The sequence below is a fragment of the Anoplophora glabripennis genome, unplaced genomic scaffold, assembly GCF_000390285.2.
Source record: "Anoplophora glabripennis isolate ALB-LARVAE unplaced genomic scaffold, Agla_2.0 scaffold512, whole genome shotgun sequence".
NCBI lineage: Eukaryota > Metazoa > Arthropoda > Insecta > Coleoptera > Cerambycidae > Anoplophora > Anoplophora glabripennis.
In genome coordinates this window covers 158604-166517 of record NW_019416949.1, presented here as the reverse complement: position 1 = coordinate 166517, position 7914 = coordinate 158604, and the positions used below count along the sequence as shown (strand labels likewise).

At 31.2% G+C, this 7914-nt stretch overlaps 1 non-coding gene across 1 annotated transcript; it reads left to right on the top strand.

Annotated features, from left to right (window-relative positions):
* The first annotated feature begins 6766 nt into the window (after positions 1-6766).
* On the top strand, positions 6767-6884 carry LOC111692043. The gene has a single exon (XR_002763123.1). It is a non-coding gene; the product is annotated as a U4atac minor spliceosomal RNA (small nuclear RNA).
* Positions 6885-7914: the final 1030 nt, after the last annotated feature.

Sequence of the window (7914 nt, the reverse complement as noted above, 5' to 3'; positions counted from 1 at the left end):
AACCTACCCTAAGAGAGTGGTCAGGTGATGGGACGGCGGGGTAGGCAAAAAGGGCCCACTTGTGGCCTAATTGCCAGGCTGAGGCCGCCCCTTTACTACTACTACTACTAAACCTACCCTAACCTAAACTATGAACAAAGTAAATGGAAACTAAAAAAAAATTCTTAAAAAAAAAACTAAAAACTATATTTAATCCTAACTTAAACCTACCCTAATCTAAACTATATACAAAGTAAACGGAAACTAAAAAAAAAAAATCTTAAAAAAAACTAAATTCGATCCACTTCATCGCAGCATCTGGAAAAAAATAGACATGAATTATATGATAATGTATAAAAAACCCTTGACATATTGTTTTATTAACTGAAATAAAAAATGACTTGCAACAATGAATTTTTCAGTTATTGTTGATAATTTGTTTAAATTAAAAAACATTCAAAAACTGATTCTGAAAACTGAAACACCATTCAATTCTACAGAAAAAAAAACTGTCTCATTGTTTGACCTAAAACTTTATTTTTGTACAGTATATATTGCTATAAATATCTAAGTCGAATTGCAAATGCACTAATGATAAATTTGATTTGAGATTTCAGCAATACAAAGTATTAACTGCAAAGTCTACTGTTGACGCGAAATCCGAAAACCCGAAATTGTGCAAAATCGTTTTAATTTTTGGTTTTATTTGAAAACGAATTTTAAATAAATTGCATATTTACATTGCCACTTTTTTTGCTCTATCCAATTGCGTCAACATTTTTGCAATCTTATGTTTCGTCTTCAAGGGGCCAATCATCAGATTAATTTTTTTAAATATATCGCTGCTATTTTTATGACAAAATCTAGTCATTTTTAATTCTGTATTAGATGATATTACAATTGTAATCGCTTAAAAAGTTCTTTAGCTATCATTAAAAATTTTTTTGAGTACGGCTCTGAACGCTTTCAAAATACCTGTATCTATTGGAGGAGAGTGAGGAGAGAATAAAAGTCAATACAGCACAAAATGTCCAACAATTTTTTTAATCAATAATTTAAAAAGTTGTACCTAATAAAAAAATAATACGAGTTTATTAAATATTTTATTATTTCTAATTAGTATTGCTAACAGTAAAAAATTGTTGGATATTTTGTGCGGTAATGACTTGTATACTGTTATGACTTCATCCAACAGATATTTTGAAAGCGTTCAGAGCCGTACTCAGGAAAAATTTTAAATTATAGCTAAAACAAGCTAAAAACTTTTTAAGCGGTTACAAAAGTAATATCCTCTAATTCAGAATTAAAATGACTAGATTTTGTCATAAAAATAGAAGCGACTTATTTAAAAAAATTAACCCAATGATGGCCCCTCGAAGACAAAACGTCGGATTGCAAAAATGTAGACGCCATTGTATAGAGCGAAAAAAGTGGCATTGTAAATATGCAATTTATTTTAAAATTCGTTTTCAAAGAAAGCCAGAAAAAATTAAACAATTTTGCAAAATTTCAGGTTTTTCCGGATATCTCCGGAACTACCCGGAATTTTAAAACTTTCTAAACAGCATATTGTTAGGTATAAAAAAACACAACTTTTTCCTAATCTGAGCCATCCCGTATCTCTTACCGTTTCCTAGATCCTAATGCTATCCCATCCTTATCTTGGACACACTGTATATCTATGAATTCATAAAACTTTTAAAAAAATAAATATAAATCGATCCTATGGAAAAAAAAAATATTATTTATTTTATTTATTCACTATTCGACTTATGTTTATAGCAATACTGTACAGAAATAGTTTTGGGTTAAACAATGAGAGTTTTTTTTGTATTTTTTCCGTACAATTGAATGGTGTAATCAGTTTTTGATTTTTTTTTAATTTAAACAAATTATCAACAATTACTGAAAAATTCATTGATGCAAGTGTTTTTTTACTTTTTTGCATTTTTGAGCATGTTTTTGAACTGTGATTACAAATTTTTTTATATCACCAAAAAGTATATGTCAAAACTAAAAAAATGATTACCAGCAGAACTCTGTACGATGATTTTTTTAAGTAGAATTTTTCTTAAAAAAAAAGTGTTTCAGGCCGAAAAAAATAATTGTCTCAGAAACTTCTTGATTTTTTTATATAAAAAATTTTTAGGTTATTTAAGACAGAGAAAGGTATACTTTCACCAAGTTTCGTCAAAATTAAATTATTTTTGCGGAAATGAGAAATAAAAAACGAAAAATCATAAAAAAACTGTTTTTTGCATTTTTCTTGGAAATTTTCAGGTTGTTAAAAAATGACCTCTACAAAAGTTGTAGATTTTTGCATGATCTACAACTTTTGTATTTAATACTTTTTTGTTTGACGTCAACTTTCGCCAGAAATCCCAATGATACAATTTTTCATAAGTTTTCAACCCCCCAAATCAACCCTCCGCCGCACCTGCTCACGCATTTATTTATTTTTTTTTTCGTTTACTATAAGCCCCTTTACCATTTCCATTTATGAAAGTCCAGGTAACATTTTTCTTTTTTTTTCCCTCTAAATGAGTTATTTTGATCGGTCTATAAACTACAACTCCCAGATGATAATGACGAGCATTCCAGCATTCGTACCGACAAATTGGAATAGCGAAAAACATGTAAATATTGTCCTCCTAAAAACAAGAGAATGACTGCCTATAAATGCCTAGTACGCAGAACTCCAACGTGTTTGAAAAGCTCAAAAAAAGTGTGCAATGCATGCTGCAAAGATCTATAAAACAATTTACATTTTTTGTATTTTTGAATTTGTTAAAATCATATTCATTCTGTAAACTATATATTCGATCGTTCTAATAAAATAGATTAGTGCTCATATAACAACTTTGTTTTATTTTTCATATCAAAACTTTAGTTTTTATTGTAAATAAGAAAAGAACATGTTTTTACTGTAACATTGCAAACGTTGCAACATGCAACATTGCAAAAGTCATTATAATAATAACATTTACAAAAAGGAAACATTTACTTAATAATGTCGGAAATAACATGTTACTGTCTAAAGGTTAACTAAACTTGCTTTAGTCCAAAAATTGATAATAACGGAGCTACAGGGTGTCAAAGTTGCTAAAATTAATAAAAAAAAATATCTTTCGGCTATTTCGAGCTACCGTAAAATTTCGTATCTGGGGATTTTTTGGGATGAGAAATTCAAATTTATCGACGATTTCTTTGTATCTTCTAGAAGGCGTCACATTTAAACTACCAAAACTTTTTTGTGACACGGTGTATTTCACTTTGGGCTGGAAAAATGTCTTCCCCCAACATTTCTGCTTAAAAAAACCTTGCTAATACCTTTAAAGCCAACCGTTTCCAACAAACAAAACAGAAAAAAACAATCGACTTACTTTGAGCCGTACTATACAGGGTGTTCCTAAATAAGTGTCGCAACGGAAAACTGTAAATTCCTCTTGAAAAAAGAAACATTTTTTCCCTCTTCCATTTTTCTCTCCGGGCATTCGTTTTCGAGATACACGGTGTCAAAACTTTAATTTTTTATTAATTTTTCGCCAATATCTTAGGAATCGTATGAACTACAGGACTGAGCTTTTGTACACACATTACCACTATTAATAGCTAATTTTTCGCACCCTTCTCGAATTCATTGGACGTGCCAGTGGTGGAGATTTTAAGGTATCGTAAGGGTTTTTCCCCCCCTAAATTTTACGCCACTGGAAAAATTGACTTTTGACAGCAAATTCTAAAGCGCCAATGAATTTTACACAATAAGAGTTCTCTTGGTTCATTGCTCTAAAGTCAACCGTTTTCAAGAAAAATGACTTTTTATGAACAAAAGCAAACATTTTGCTAACGTTTCGAAAATTTTTTACATTTTGCATTTTGCATTTTGAACATTTTGCAAGTGCAAGTAACTGAACAGAACATCCGGAGAACGAAATGCATCGTTTATGAAATCCATGTCAATACTATCGAAAAGTTGACCGATAGAGGTGAAACCGCAGCGGCAGAAAGAAACATGATTAGAAGATGTAATGCGTGCATTCAAGCCAACGGACGTAATTTTGAACAGTTTCTGTAAATTTTACTCGCCAAATTGATAAAAAAAAGTTAAAATCCTATCTGTTGTTAAATTTCGTTAAAATTGTTAATTATTACTACCTATTTTTTGAATTACAAAAGATTTTCGAAACGTTAGCAAAATGTTTGCTTTTGTTCATAAAAAGTCATTTTTCTTGAAAACGGTTGACTTTAGAGCAATGAACCAAGAGAACTCTTATTGTGTAAAATTTATTGGCGCTTTAGAATTTGCTGTCAAAAGCCAATTTTTCCAGTGGCGTAAAATTTAGGGGGGGAAAAACCCTGACAATACCTTAAAATCTCCACCACTGGCACGTCCAATGAATTCGAGAAGGGTGCGAAAAAGTAGCTATTAACCCTTTCGCTGCGCAATACGTCTGAACGTAACTACCGCGCCGTGCGCAATTGTTTATCGCGGTGGCGTAAAATTTAGGGAACAATTTACAATACCTTATTATATATATATATATATATATATTATACCGTATTTACAATACCTTAAAATCTCCACCACAGGCAGGCACGTCCAATGAATTCGAGAAGGGTGTGCAAAAGTAGCTATTAATAGTAGTAATGTGTGTACAAAAGCTCAGTCCTGTAGTTCAAACGATTCCTAAGATATTGGCGAAAAACTAAAAAAAAAATAAAGTTTTGACACCGTGTATCTCGAAAACGAAAGCCCGGAGAGAAAAATGGAAGAGGAAAATAATGTTTCTTTTTTCAAGAGGAATTTACAGTTTTCCGTTGCGACACTTATTTAGGAACACCCTGTATCTGGTGGATCGTTGTACAGACCCTTTAGAGACGCCCTGTATAGCAGGTAGTTTTAAGGGCTGACCACCACATTGTTTCACATCCAACATTTTTACTCATTTTTTTTTAGGCTGGCATTTTGTAGACACGAAATCGCACTTTTAGTAAGACAATCATAGAATAATCTGTTTAAAAAACAGAAAAATGTTTAAATACAAGCATTCTATTAATTTTTCACGGTTTAAGATCACGGAAAACAAGTTTTATCGAAAATTTTGTAAAAAATACTCAATAATTATGATTAATTCTGCGAGGTGTGATTATGTTTACAGTCAGGGCCGGTTTTCTGACTAGGCTTCGTAGGCCCGGGCCTAGGGGCGCCCCTCTGCAGGGGACAAGCGCATAGTGTACTAAGTCGAGGGACAAAATCTAATAACTTTTGATAGGCATTAAATGAAGACAAGAGTGATAAGTCATTGGAAAGGTTGAGTAATTAAAAAATTAAAAAAAAAATGAAATCTGTCAAAGGCAACGTAATTAATCCGGAGTACAGTATTTTCATAAGAAAATATATTTAAAACAATAATCATACTATTAAATTTTAATCATCCTCATCGAGCGAGTCGCTGTCATATACGCTTCCTGAAGTAATCCTGCAAAACAATTTTATTTTTAATTATAATTTAAATTTTAGAGAGCATTTGTTTGCTTACTGATCTTGAATGAATTGTTCTACATTAGACAAATTGATGAATTGAAAAAAATATACTGCTCGATCGAACATATCTTTTATCCGATTTAATCTACTACTCTGCCGAGCATGATGGGTCATGTTTTATCCATAAAACATATGCCTGGATTCATTGGCATCTTCTGAATAGTAGTCGACTGGAAGAGGTAGTTGTCGGATAAAAGATGTGTTCGATCGACCAGTGTATTTTTCTGATCCGAAAATACCGTTGATTCTCATAAATCGTCGATTAAGAAAAGAACACTAATTTTTCTAATGTAGAACAATTCATTCAAGATCAGTAAGTAAACAAATGCTCTCTAAAATTTAAATTATAATGAAAGATAAAAATAAAATTGTTTTGCAGGATTACTTCAGGAAACGTATATGACAGCGACTCGCACGATGAGGATGATTAAAATACAATAGTATGATTATATTTTCTTATGAAAATACTGTATTCCGAATTAATTACGTTACCTTTGACTCTGATTTAATTTTTATTTTGAAATTTTTTATTGATATTTCAATTTTTCATGGTTAGTTTATAAAAAATAATATGGTTAATTGTGTCATGAATGTTAAATATTGAAAAGACACGTATTTGTTTTCAAAAAATTTACAAAAAGTACAATGTTAACTTTAGTCACACATTTAAAAAATTCTAGAGAAAAGTGCGAGCAGCAAATATTTTGGTGGGCTGTTTCTCTGGAACCAGGCATTGTTTGTGTTAGCCCAGTTATTGACTGCTGGTCTGTTACACATAAACGAACTGGACCTTGTCCGTAGATATTTACCTTTGTATAATAGACCACGAAAAGGAGGGAGGTACTCGGCTTTCCAGGTAAGTCAGGGCTTATCCATAATCGATTATCATAAGTTGAAAGTATCCCCAAGGAATTATTTTAACATTACTTTTGGCCTAGTAATTAACAAGTATACCAGTAATTGTACTAAGACGATAAACGTAATCCAGAAAATTAAACATTAGCTTTCCTGATCCGCCTCACGCCAAATTGTTTCTAATTAAATTTTACGTGAAATAATAAAACTAATTTTACTCCTGCTAAGTTCGGTCAGTCACATTTATTATCATTTTTGGTGTTAGAATGTTTTATGAAAAAATAAATATTGCAGGGTTTTATTGTTCATCCATAGATGGAGCCACTTACATTGTACCTACACATGCCTGTTGTAAGGTATAGACTATATATTATTTCCATTTAATATTCCTTCCTTGTCTAGGGGAGCTGAGTGTGTCGATGACCGTCTAGTGAGACCACTTCTGCTGATACCCTTTAAATATTTACCCGCACCCACAAATTCTGTGAGTGCAATTTTTGGAAGTGCCTCCCTTACTTACAGGGGGCCAATAATTTTTTAAGAAATAAATAATGAAAATATGAATAAATCGGATTTTCAATTCAGTTTTTTAGTGCACTTATCAATATTTTCTCACTTCGAAAAACAATTTGAACAAAATTGGAACTTGATTTTTTCTTTTCATGAACCCAGGCAAAGCGCTGTTTTGTAAGTAAAAAACTGCTTCCACTAATATTTGTAGCGTTAGTCACTAAACTGTTGTATTGGAATTGGAACTAATATAGTTTTGTTTTTTTTTGTGTTATTTTCTCTAGATATAGTTTTTTTCTTTTTGTCTTTAGATTTGCATTAATTAATTGCTTAATAGTGTGCCTTATTTTATTAAATGTTGTAATTTTTTTTTTATATTTCTATAATTTCTGTTAAAATATAGATTTCTATTAAATGTGAGTAATGCTTTAAAGTTATTAGTTTTTTACACTTCAAATATAAATTAAAAGACAGCAACGGTACAATACCTCATCTGCAAATCATTTCGAATAACTTTGCTTCCTCATAACACAAGTTTATATGAACAAAATTCAATGTGCTCTCAATTTTAGTTCCTAATAGCTGTTTTACATTGACAATTTATTGATCAATTAATTCATGAAGTCGCTTCATCAAGAAATTGGACAAGTGTAATGCACCAAATCTGCTGTCAAATAACTTCATGAATTTATTCATCAAGTTCTTGACGAATTAGAGCATGTTCTAATTTTTCCCAAAATTCGTAAGTTTGACCTTCAAATTCAAGGTCAAATTTTCATTTCTACACTTCGCCTGTATTTTTCCCTAATTGGTAATTACTCAACCTTTCCAATGACCTATCATTGTTCTCTTCATGTAATGCCTATCAAAAGTTATTAGATTTTGTCCCTCGACTTATCGATTTAGTACACTGTGGGGCGCCTCTCGAGTACTGGACATAATCTATCGTTTCATTTTATTTTTTGTTTGTTGTTCCTATAAAATGATATGATTTATTTCTTATAACATATGGATTTGAATTTTAT